This window comes from Camellia sinensis, chromosome 15 (assembly GCF_055761805.1).
Source record: "Camellia sinensis isolate YWXY chromosome 15, ASM5576180v1, whole genome shotgun sequence".
Taxonomy (NCBI): Eukaryota; Viridiplantae; Streptophyta; class Magnoliopsida; order Ericales; family Theaceae; genus Camellia; species Camellia sinensis.
The window spans coordinates 115,861,304-115,875,194 of NC_138975.1; the positions used below are offsets into that span (position 1 = coordinate 115,861,304).

At 34.6% G+C, this 13,891-nt stretch overlaps 1 long non-coding RNA gene and 1 pseudogene across 1 annotated transcript; one reads left to right on the forward strand and one right to left on the reverse strand.

Annotated features, from left to right (window-relative positions):
• Positions 1-2,388: 2,388 nt before the first annotated feature.
• LOC145812725 (uncharacterized) lies at positions 2,389-4,883 on the reverse strand. Its single transcript, XR_014356219.1, has 2 exons — positions 4,642-4,883; positions 2,389-2,638 (listed from the first exon to the last, which is right to left on the reverse strand). It is a non-coding gene; the product is annotated as an uncharacterized LOC145812725 (long non-coding RNA).
• A 1,514-nt stretch (positions 4,884-6,397) lies between these two features.
• On the forward strand, positions 6,398-8,132 carry LOC145813224 (cytokinin dehydrogenase 1 pseudogene; annotated as a pseudogene).
• Positions 8,133-13,891: the final 5,759 nt, after the last annotated feature.

The following is a 13,891-nucleotide window of genomic DNA, read 5'->3' on the forward strand; positions in this document are numbered from 1 at the left end:
TCAAGTGTACAGTGATGCTTCCTATAAAGGCTTGGGGTGTGTACTAATGCAAAACAGAAGGGCGATTGCCTATGCTTCTAGACAACTTCGACCTCATGAAAAGAATTACCCAACACAAGATCTTGAGTTAGCAGCTGTGGTGTTTTCTTTGAAAATCTGGCGTCACTATTTGTATGGGGTAACTTGCGAGGTGTATACAGACCATAAAAGTTTGAAATATTTCTTCACCCAAAAAGAATTGAACATGAGACAGAGGCGATGGTTAGAACTAATCAAGGATTATGACTTGTAAATTTTGTATCATCCGAGAAAGGCTAATACTGTAGCAGATGCCTTGAGCGAAAAATCCAGTGCGAATTTGTCATGTTTACTATTCAACCGAAAGGAATTGTTGACAGACCTAGAACAAGGTGGGCTGTTATCTGCTATTTCTGCTCAACCTGCTATTCTTGATGAGATCAAACAAAAACAATGTGAAGATGAATACTTGAAAAAGATCATAGAGGAATTTGATTCGAAGCCAAGGCCAGGATTTGTGTTTGAGAATGGTGTGCTGAAATTTCAAAACCGTCTTTGTGTGCCCGACTGTTGTGATTTGAGGAAACGTGTTATGACCAAAGCTCACAGTAGTAAATTTGCTATGCATCCGGGGAACACGAAGATGTATCATAATTTGAAACAGGATTTTTGGTGGCCTGGAATGAAAAAGAGTATTGCAGACTTTGTGGCTAGATGTCTACATTGCCAACAGGTTAAAGCTGAGCATCAACGACCTGCTGGTTTGCTACAACCACTCCCAATACCGGAATGGAAATGGGAGCACATCACCATGGACTTCATTGTGGGATTACATCGTTCTTCTCGAGGTATGGACTCTATCTGGGTTATAGTTGACCGTTTAACTAAGTCTGCCCATTTTCTGCCTGTCAAAACTATTTATAACGCTGATAAATTGGCCAATATCTATATGACTGAAATTGTGAGATTGCATGGAGTGCCAGTATCTATTGTGTCTGACAGGGACTCAAAGTTTGTATCGAGATTTTGACAGAGTTTGCAACAGGCTTTGGGGACTGAATTGAGACTGAGCAGTGCCTATCACCCACAGACAGATGGCCAAACTGAACGAACGAACCAAACTCTGGAGGATATGCTCAGAATGTGTGTGTTAGACTTCCAAGGGAATTGGGAGACCTACTTGTCATTAGCTGAATTTGTGTACAACAATAGTTACTATTCAAGCATTGAAATGGCTCCTTACAAAGCTTTGTACGGAAGAAAGTGTCGTTCTCCGATATGTTGGCTGAAGTAGGTGATAGACCTTTGTTAGGACCGGAACTTGTGCAAGAAACAACCAAGAAAGTGAAACTGATCCAGCAACGGCTGAAAACTGCACAGAGTCGGCAGAAAAGCTATGCCAATGTCCGAATAAGGGATAGGGAATATGAAGTTAGGGACCACATGTTTATAAAGGTGACCCCGATGAAGGGTCAAACTCGGTTTGGTGTCACTACAACAAGTTGGGTCTTGAATGACGAAATTTTTTTGTCTCCAAAGAGCTAATTTCGTCACTATAGATATTTGTGAGGAAATATTTTTGTCACTGGTTTCGTCATTGAATGTTTGTCACTAAAAACCACCGTGACGAAAAATAATTTCGTCACCAATGAAATTACTTCAGTGACGAAATTTTTTGTCACCAATAAAACAACATTTTGTCGCCAAAAATTCTCATTTTCGTCACCGAATAGTTATTCAGTACCATATTTATGACTTTAGTTGACGAATAAATTTGTCACGCATATTGATCATTGATGAGGAAATAATTTCGTCACAATAAGATGTGAAGGTGACGAAATTTTTCATCTTCAAAAGTCATAATTTTTTGTCACCAATAAAAAAATATTTTGTCGCCAAAAAATTTCATTTTCGCCACCAAATAGTTGGTCAGTACCATAGTTATAACTTTAGTTGACGAATAAATTTGTCACGCATGTTGATCATTGATGAGGAAATAATTTCGTCATAATAAGATGTAAAGGTGACGAAATTTTTCATCTTCAAAAGTCATACATGGGTGACGAAATATATATTTCGTCACAAATATATATATACGTGACGAAATTTTTAGTCACCATACAACAAAATAAATAAAAACTTTCATCTATAAAATGTCGTAAATTTTGTCACAAAATTTTTTTATTAGTGACGAATAATCACTTTGTCATAATAACAAGTACAAATGACGAAAAAATTTGTCACTAAACTTGTTCCATATTTTATATTCAATTTAAATTATTATTTCACAAATATCCCTGCTCATATCCCAATAACCTTTTAATTGTACTAAGAAATCCACTAGCTATTATACACCACTCCACACAAAAATTCACTAAACCATTATATTATAAATCAAAATGTATCCATCAAACAACTTTAATAATAATCCATTATGTATAACAAAAAAATCATCAAAGCAAATCCCAAAATGAACTAACATGGAGTCCACAAAAAAAAAAAAAACAACACTCAATCTTAATTTGCAACTAAAACTAAGTATCAGTTCAGGAAATAAATAAATAATTCAACACTTGATCTTGATTTGCAAATATACTTCCAAACGTCATCAAAAACCAATCTGCAAACAAAATAAATAAGAAAGACATTAATATATTATTAATTACATCTAAAATCATATTTAAATAATTTTATTTTATAAACCAATTTAATAGAAATGCATATAACAATCCAAAACTTCAAAAAGCCGAAGTGATCCTTAATGATAAGCAACACAGATAACAGAAGATGACAAAAGATTACAAGAATACCATGTATCACTAGAACTAATGCCAACAAGAACCAAAGAGAATCACATGACGTGTTCACAAACTAATCAATCCATAGTTTTTATAGGAGTTACCATTTTCATTTAAATCTAAATATGTTCCTATTTTATTTTTAACTTCAACGAGGTAAAAGGTCGAAACACACATGCAAGCAAACATAAAAACAAAAACAAATACACACGAATAGATATTGAAATAAAAACACAATTAGACCTCCAAACAGTTTGGGTTAATTATATTTTATATGGTTTTGTCCGAAAACACTTTACCTCCTTCATGTTTAAAAATATACACATAACCCTCTTGAAATTTGCAGTAAAGTGCAAACGTTGCAAATTCTGGTTTAGTTAACCATGCGTTAACACACACTAAATAGAGCGTGTGTTAAGAAATATATATAATGATACTTTTGCCCCTTTTTCAATTTGCCTTTTTCTATTCTTTTCTTCTTCATTCCCTCTCCCTCCTCCTCCTTTCTATAGTAGCGGACCCACTTGCCATTCCCCTTCTCACTTCCTCCTATATTTCACATGCCACCACCAACCAATAGCCTCATGGGCCACCATGGCTATCAACCACCTCTAAAACAAAACCCAGTATCCACTTCCCCAAACACCAAGGTTGGGTGACTTAGCCAGACACAGTCCACCAGGACACCACCATGCATTGCCAAACCCAACCCTAACACCTGGTGGACAAGCACATTTCACCCTCTCATCTTTCTCTCCCTCGCAGGGAAGTAAAATTTTAAACTCATCTCCCTCTAACAACCTAAAAACAGAAAGTTCTAAACACAAGTTCTAAAGGCAATGAATCACCTTTTATGTTCTGAACTGTGAAAACTCCAAGAAAAGAAAAACAATGAAAATGAAAATGGGGTAGAAAATTTAGGGAAAAATGCTATATAGTTGAGTACGAGACTGAGGAGAGACATTGCCATTTTTTAAGACAGCTAAGCTGAGAATAATTAAGATGTTATTAATGAAATCATTAAACCAATGATGTGTATTGATCAATCACTATAGCCAAACTTTATGTTAGGAACAAAGCAATTACTAACAATTAACAATAGACTACTTAAATTAGTACTGAGAAAAAAAATCACTGTAAATAAATTAATCCTTCACGACAAGAGAAGCTGTGTAGGTGTCATATGAGAGAAGGGAGAGGAATGATATGAGACAGACCATGGGACAAGAAAGGGAAGAATGGGAAGAAAAACAAAAGGAAAGAGTCCCATCTAACACTTTATTGTTGACCTTGAACTATGTTTTCTGAAGAATTAAACAAAAATCAAGTTAGGTTTTCTTCAGTCAGAGTCTACAAGTCAACAGTTAACATTTAACATATGTTGTGATCTAATGTTCCCCATGACAACAAAACAATGTGCAACAAGTATATGCATTCAATAATCCAACACTCTATTGTCCATTTGGAGGTATTGACAACAACTTAAATAACCAAAATGTCCAGAAGGACCCAATTGACATCAACTTAAATAACTACAATGTCCAGAAGGACATCAACAGACCAATGTGCAATAAGTATATGCTAAGTGATTTCTACTAATATGAAATAGAACTAGACCATAGTAGGTATACTAAGTGATTTCTATTAATATGATCTATCTTCCACATACACCAAAAAAAAATGTTCAATGCTCAGATGCCAATGGGAAGATAAGATCCATGACAATCTAGTTTCTTGTATTTTGCATCCTATAATTTTAGTTTTTTATTTTTTTAAAAGACAAAGACTAACTAGATTCTTGTGCTTGCTTACTTGCTTTGTTTACCTTGTGATTTGCATGATATCTCTAATTTGCATGGGTTGTATCAACAAAATCCAAAATTTGATCCAGGTTATGGCACTCCTCAGGCTATACATACACTTCTCGCTTCCACGGAAAGATCTCCTATTACCCTCACCTCAAATAATCCTCATGATGCACAAAGGGGTCAATGTCACATGTAAAGTTTTATTCAAGCTGCAAGTAGCAATTGTTTACTCCTCATATTTATCAACCTCAGTATTTTGCTGAACAAATATAAATAGATCCTCTGGAAGATGTGATACAAATGTTGATGAATAAGGAAATCTTTTAGCCAAATCTACTAGTGTAATAGATACCTTAGTTCCAACTTTATATGTAATTTTTTCATGAAAATGAAGACCTGGCAGAATGTTTGCATCCCCCTGCAGTGCTTTTCTTTCAACCTCCATGTGAACCTGATATAAATCCCAGAGCAACCACAATAATTTTAATGACGCAAGAAAATGTAAATATGGAACAGATAAGAGTACTTTTAACCAAGAAGCAACATACGAGGAAGATGGGGAGGAGAAAATTTTTGATTTAATAAGATGTAATTTAAGGAATATGTAGGTTATCGGTCATCAACCATTTCAATCATCTAATCTATGCTCAAAGGAGAAAAACAACAAATAGGAAAATCCAGTCACATCAAAAGCCCTCAATAGAAAAATACCCGCTCTCTTATTGTAGCTAACAGCCCGTCATTCCATTGCTCACCATCTAAACAAATTTCTGCAAAGTAAACAACTTTTTATTAAAGAAGCAATATATCACACTTAATGATATGCAATGGGTGCTCAAAAAAATCAAAATTAAAAATCAAAGAAAGAGTGAGAGTTTGCAAGAGCTACATTAGTTAAACGGTAATGCAACAACTAGACTGCCAAATCTGTTTATGCATCCGCGTGAAATGTCCTCTAAATACCATACTTTAAAAACAAATATAGCTCATGCACTACAGGCATCAAGCACACTCCAAAAAAAGGTGACCACAGCTATGCATAAGACAGAAAATCTGACAGACAGGAAGCTGTTTCTTATTAACACAAGCATTCAACATTATAGTAAAGCAGTACTAAAAAAATTAGTTTAAATCAAAAAGTAAAACCTGAAGCACTTGAGCAGTATATCTCTGAGCTGCTGCATCTTGCTCAGCAAATCTGTGAGCATCTTCTGTTACCCTTTGTTCTTGCTCTACCCTCATCAAAACCTATCAGATAAGTCATAATCAATATATTGTTAGAAATCTTTATCACATAAGAGAGAACAAGAACCAATTTTTTACATATTTAATTGTCAAACATAAAGCAATGCAAAACCTGAAGCATGACATTTTCTTGTTCTTGCTTATCAGCAAGGGCATGTCGAAGCTCAGCAACCTCTAGCTCCAATTGTTCAACCTGAAGCTCATAAGCAAATAGTTAATATGAAAAATATTTTATTTAACATTTTAAACTAGGTAGAAGAATAAATAAGAACTCAACCACTAAACAAGCATCTTGCTTACAAAAATTTTAATAACTACATCAAACAATTTTAGCAGATTTCGAGTAGAAAAAGGTGAAAAACTTAGTAGGAATTCCCCACCTCTCTCTCTTTCCTCTTCGATTCAAAAACCACAAAATATGATCAGGAAAAAGAAATCAAAATACACCACAAAGAAGGTGAGGAATTTTGGCTGAATTCAATGAGTTATGGAAAAATAATTAAACAAATTAAGAAAACTCACAGTGGAATGGAAATGCAGGGCCAGGCACAAGCTCACAGAGGAGTCGTGATCAACATGGAATCATTCAGTGGAATGGAAATGCAGGTTTACATTGGAAAACATCCTTATGTAGATGTCTATGGTGGCAAATTGTGGATTAATATCCTGCATGAAAGCCTGAAACATGGGTTAGCACCGAAGTCTTGGACAGATTACCTACATCTCATAGTTGGCGGTACTTTGTCAAATGCAGGGATTAGTGGGCAGGCATTCCGTCATGGTCTTCAGATCATTAATGTCCACCAGTTGGAAGCAGTTACAGGTTTGTACCCAAAAAATAAATAAATAAATAAATTTGTAACAGGACAACATCGCATGTTCATAGATTGCATGGCCCTGCTTGGTGCAATTTATTAACTCTTTTAATTTTGGGAATCTGTGCCACTGTGCCTGGTGCAATCTATCAAAAAGTTGAGGAAATGATGTTTTTAACTTCTGCTTATTGATTATCAACCTTTAATATAAACAAATAGGGACAATTACACTAAGATCTCCTCAACTATTTGGAGAAATCAGCTTACCCCTCATCTATGAACATGTACATTTTGATCCCTTCAACTATAAAATGTATCACTTTCACCCCCTCTAGACCACCTTTTAGAAGGGGGCAATTGAACGATTTTTATAGTTAAGAGGTCAATATGTAAGAGTTCATAGATGATGAGGGTTAAGATGATATTCACTAATAGTCTAGGGGATCTTGGAATAATTAACCATAAAAAATACTGCACCAAACAGGCTCATTACGCAATTTGAGAACTAGATCAACATACGACACATGTAAGATTAAGATGGAAAAACCATACAACAACTTCAACTTTAACTTTGTTCCACCTGTTTTCCATTCATTAAAAACTGGACTAGGAAGTTTCCAGTTTTCCTCATCATATTGTCCAAGAATCAGACCTTGTTTTCATAAAAGATACATAACCATTGGTCACTGAACAGCAGTTCATCACATTCTTAGAATTTGTATTTGCATTCAAAATTTACTGAAATTGTGTAGGAAAAGGGGAGGTAGTAAATTGTTCAGAGAAGCAGAATGCAAACCTCTTTCATGGTGTCCTTGGAGGACTTGGCCAGTTTGGCATAATTACACGAGCAAGAATTTCTCTAGAACCAGCACCAAAAATGGTAAAAACACACATATATTTGTAAACTTCAAAATGAGGACTTGGCCAGTTTGGCATAATCACACGAGAAATAATTTCTCTAGAACCAACACCAAAATGGTAAAAACACACATATATTTGTAAACTTCAAAATAAGCTACAGTATAGTAGAATTTACCAGTTTCATAACACCATGCCATTCCGAACAGGTAAAATGGATAAGAGTTTTGTACTCAGACTTCTCCACATTCATCAGAGACCAGAAGCATTTGATATCTGCAAAGAACACACTCGATTACATTGAAGGATTTGTGATAATAAACAAGACAGGTCTCCTGAATAATTGGAGATCATCATTCAATCCGCAAGACCCAGTTCAAGCCAACCAATTTCAATCAGATGGAAGAACAATTTACTGTCTTGAATTGGCCAAAAACATCAACCTAGAAAAAAATGATATAATATACCAGCTGAGGCATGTCATGACCCACCAATCCTCCACTATAGTTAGTAAAGAAGCAAATAAACCCAATGACTCTAATACCTGCTTGCTTGCTTGGTGCAGGAAATTGAGAACTTATCCCAACTAAGCTATATCTCATCAACACTTTTTGTATTAGAAGTTTCATATGTAGAATTCTTGGATAGAGTTCATGTGTCCGAGATCAAAAGGCTTGTGGGAAGTTCCACACCCATGGCTCAATCTTTTCGTCCCTAGAAGCAAAATACACAATTTTGCTGAAGAAGTTTTTGGCAACATTCTAACAGATACAAGCAATGAAGGTTATAGGGTAATAAACTATCCTGGCCAATTAGATTTATAGGGTAATAAACTATCTTGGCAACATTCTATTAGAAAGAAAAAAAACATTGAACAATTAGATTTATAGGCTAATCAACTATCCTGGCCATAAAATCTAGAAATAATACATGTATATATACATATGTTTTATATAAGCACATGTTCTTTAGAAAGAATAAAGTGAAGGCAACACATCTATAGAAAGAGGTCCAAAAACAAAACACCTTCAAGCTTCTAGCTATGCAATCGAGGTTATCTTCTGGATGTAAGTAGATGTAAATAATAATTACAAATCTTTATGCCAACAGTTTAAATATAATTGTCATAGCCCTCTCCAAACAAGTTCATCTACTTCCAAAAATAGAAAAAAAATATATATATATATATATATATAGAGTACAAACCAATAAACCAACTTCAATAAAACATACCAAAATACCCCACACCCTATGAGAAGCAGCAGAGTCCACACCATGGGGATCATCAATGAATAGTTCCAGAGATTTTCAGCTACAACAAAAATGTATCTTGGAACATTGTTTGTGATAACACAAACACCATAAAACAATAAAAACTACAAAGAATGCTAACAACCAAGGCACTAACTCTCCACCAGGTACAACTTGCAAAATCAATTTCAGTATACAAACAAAAAGATAATTTCTGATCTAAAATTAATCATCTAATTGTCTCAAATCAATTAGGATGTAATAAATAATTTTAGACCCAACCACACTAAATAACTAATTCACTAAGATGTAACAATCATCCTAGGACACAACCACACTGAATAATTAACTGAGTTGTATAAAAAACACACCCACACAGGATAAAATCTGTCTTCTTCTTCAAAGAACAGAATGAAACCAAAGCAAAATTCAACTCTCTCTCTCTCACTCTCTCTTGGTTTTCTTCCTCAAATCTTCATCATTTTCTTTCATTTTCGTTTCATTGTACTCACAAGATCAATGTCTTTCACTTTCTTAACTCAAAAATAAAGTAAACCCAAATACATTTAAGAAATTTCTGTTCAAATAAAATAGCAAATTTTTTTATTCTATAATTTTTTTCCCCCAAATCTTTGTTCAATATGAGGAAACAAAGCACAAATCACCAGAATTGAATCCCTCTTTTATAAAACTAATCCCTAAGCAGAACATTGATGGCTAACAATTAACTACCAAGAAAAACCCAAAAAATACATATAAACTTGAAAACCCAAATGATAAATCAAAGCTTTTAAATCGCTCAATAAAGAAAACAATTCCAAATTTATTACCAAATCAACAATAAAGCCAGATTATAAGCTAAAAAAAATGTGCAGATTGAAACCCATAAATTTTTTGAAACAACTCAATTAAATCGATGCACTACAAGGAAAAAATAGAGAAAAAAGAACCTGTGTTTGATGCAGAAAATGGAGCCCTATTTATACAAGAAGGACCGACGGTAGTGTAGTCGTTGAAGGTGGAGTAGCAAGGGAAAGAGCTATGGCGAAGAGGTATTACGTGTGTGTTTTGAGAGAGAGAGAGTGAGAATTGATAAACAGAGAAAGGGCAAAAAAATTAATACCCTATTTTGAGAGAGAGAGAGAGAGAGAGAGAGAGAGAGAGAGAGATGGCAAACAGAAAAGGATTAAAAAAAAATTAACTTGTTTGTTCCAGTTTTTAAAAATTAGTTTTTAGAAAATTCTATTTATTTATTTTTCATATTTTGATATTTTTCATGAATTTTTTAAATATTTTAAGTTTTTTTTTAAAAAATTTTTAGACACACTTAATATAAATATACTTAAAAAGTATAATATATGTGAAAAATATATTTAAAAAATACACTAAATATGAAAAAATATAAAAATATATATGAAAATTCATTACATTTTTCATATTTTTGTGTATTTATTAATTTTTTTAAATATTTTTTCACAAATATTTTACTATTTAGATACATCTAAATAAGGTGTATCTAAAAAAGTAAAAAAATTACTTAAAATTTAAAAAAATATTAACTAAAAACTAAAAAATACGAAAAACAAAACACACCGTTTTTAGAAAACTAAAACCAAACGCACTGATGTTTTCTTTTTTTTTTTTTTATTGCTGCTCAATACATTAAAATTTTTCTACCAAAATTGGTGACAACATTATTTTCTCACCAAAAGATCTCAAAAATATTTGGTGACGAAACTTATTTTTTTTCTCACCCAAAAGTAAGTATTTATTGACGAAAATAAACTTCCTCACCTATTATTTTTATATTTTTATTATACGTGACAAAATTTATAATTCCTCATGTATTATTCTTATTTAGTGACGAAATTTGTTTTCTTCACTAATTTTCGTCACCATACCAATACAGAGAATAAGAGAAAGAGATACCAGAAAAAGAGTAAAGAGAAATCACGTACTAAATCACCGAGCGAAGAAGATGTGGCGGTTACCGGCAAGGCTACTAGTGGCGGCGATGATCGGCAAGGCTATTAGAGGCTACAATGGCGATCGGCGTGGTGGAGGAGCAAGAGGTAAGACAAACTAATATCCTATTTTGAGAGAGAGAGAGAGATAGAGATGATAAACAGAAAAGGGGTAAAAAAAATTAATACCCTATGTTTTTTTTAATTGCCGCTCAATATATCAAAAATTTCCCACCAAAATTGGTGACAAAATTATTTCCTCACCAAAAGATATCAAAAATATTAAACGTTTTGGTGACGAAAATATATTCCTCACAAATAATTTTATAATTAGTGACAAATTTTTTTCTCACCAAAAGTCCCAAAATTTTGGTGCCACAAAAAAAAAGTAGCGGGAAAATTTTTGGTGACAAAACTTAATTTTTCCTCACTTAAAATGAAGTATTTATTGACGAAAATAAATTTTGTCACCTATCATTTTCATTTTTTTATTATATGTGACAAAATTTATAAATTCCTCACGAATTATTTTTATTTAGTGACGAATCTTATTTTCTTCACTAGTTTTCGTCACCATAGGTTACTTTTGTTGTAGTGTGTTAACGGAAAATTGGCGCCAAGATATGTTGGACCTTATGAAGTCCTTGAAAAGATCAATCCGGTATTGTATCGGGTAGCCTTGCCTCCAGTAATGGAACATATGCATAACGTCTTTCATATATCGATGCTACGAGAATATTTGAGAGATCCACTCCACGTCATTGAACCGACACATGTGCTTTTGAAAGATGATTACACCTACGAGGAAAGGCCTATCCAAATTGTGAATCGCCGGATCAAAAAGTTGAGAAATAAAGAAATACTGTTGGTGAAAGTTGAATGGCAAAACCACGGAGGAACCTATGCAACTTGGGAAACCGAGGAAGACATGCTGAAGAGATATCTGGATTTGTTCCCACTGGACCCAATGTTGATTACGACTGAAAGTAATTCGAGTTTGGAGGACCAAACTCTTTTAAGGGGGGAATACTGTAATAACCCCAACCTCTGATTAACGTTAATTCGCACTTATTATGTCTAACAGTAGATTAGGAGAGATTTGGAATTAATATGCATGTGTATTGCGTTATTTACGTGTTTCTATCTGTTTGCGATAAAATGATTTGTTCATGTCTTCGACTTTAAATTGCGAATTGAAAGCCTTATCGGCGTCCGAATCAGAAATTTACTTGATTTATGTGCTAGCTAGAATTTATAGAATTTTATGGTAGGTTTAATTAAAATTCGGTTCGGAGCGATTAAATTAGATTAAATAACGTTAAATTACATTAGTCCAATTATTTACGAAATTGCCCTTGAGTGGGCCACTTTCTCATACAATGTTTAGACTGAATTCATACACCATTTTCAGCCACTTTCCTTGCTAGAAACCGTGAGAGAGAGGGAGTGAGGGAGGAATTGAATTCATCTAGAGATTAGCTTGGAGAACTTCGGAGAATTGAAGGAGGATTGCATGTTTAAGCTCCCACACTTGAAATTGAAGACCTAAAGGTAGTGAATTCATCCTTTTATTTATGAATGGGGGTTGTTCTTGCTAGGTTCTTGGTGAAATTAGTAGTTGAAGTCAAGATTTAGCTCAAAGTGTGGTTTTGAGAGTTCATTCAAGCATGCATGCATAAATTTCCATGCTTTGGGTTTGAATTCTAAGATTTCTTCCATGCATGTGTTAATTTCACTCTCATTGTGGTCATGCATCTTATTGTCCATCTAATTATCAAGTTTGATCATGTTTCGGAGGGTTTGGTTTCTAGGAGATTCTTGAATGATACATTTAACTTATGTTCTTGAAGTTTTTCTTGAAATTGTGTTTAATTGAATTACCTTTGGGCTTTGATTTAGCAAATTGATCTTCAAAACATGTCATACTATGAGTTTACAAGAGTTTTCCAGAAAATTAGCCCAAGAGGATCGAAATTGATGCTTTAAAAGTTGGTTTTGAGCTTGGAGGTTCAATCTGGAAATTCCAGATTTTGGACCCACGCTCGAGCGTAGGACTTTACGCTTGAGCGTACACTCAGAATACATGAATCCCACTCGAGCGTGGAAGGTAACGCTCGAGCGTGAAATGCGTGTATCCAGTACTTTTCATATGTTTACAATCCGCTCGAGCGAAGGAATGCACGCTCGAGCGAGGACTTGTGTCTTACGCTCGAGCGTGGATCGAGCGCCCATCGAGCGTGATTTTTGTGCATCCAGTACTTTTACTGTAGTTTACAGTCTGCTCGAGCGAAGGACGTCACGCTCGAGTGGAGATCCTTTGTCTGCTTGTCCGCTCGAGCGTAGAAAGCCACGCTCGAGCGAGACCCCTATTTTCTGAAAATTTTGAAAAATGTTTTAAAGTGCATCTTTGCATTCTCATTCCATCCTAGGCATTCCTAGGCCATGTTTAAGACTCTATAGTGAGGGTAAGAGATTAGAAACACACTAAGAGCCAATGAAATAAGTTTTGTACAATTAGAACGTGTGTTTCAAGTCTGCATCTGTTATGTGTTATGTAGGTCACGTGCCACGTACCGTTTGACCAAGTTTACTCCGTCTGTCTGAGTCAAGGCCCACTGTGAGTAATAACTCTGTAAAGTTATGTTTAACCTAAGTATTTTTTGACTGGTATGGTATAATCTGTTTTCTGAAATGCTATCTTACTAATGATGAATGAATGTCCAATTTTCTGAAAAGTATTTGTGGCACCCTTAGTTCACGTGGCCCTCGCCCGGGGGTAACAATACCGCGGCCAATCTGCACGTGGCCCTTGCCTGGGGGTAACAATACCATGGCTACTTGCGCGCAAGATATGGACCTTTATGGTCGTTGGTACCAACTATGTATGTGGGTCTCTGGACCAATCTGATCTGATAGCTAATGGGTGTACCACCTATGATCTAATGCAAAATCTGAATGTGATCATGAGTGTGTATCCGAATCTATATTTGTTTTGAAATCTGAATATGTTCTGATTTAAATACTGGATTCTAACTTGTGATGGACATCATTCATAAAACCCCTTTACTCTGTTATTATTCACTGGGCTCTCGCTCACAGTTTATATTATGTATGTAGGTGAGCCGGCACATGAC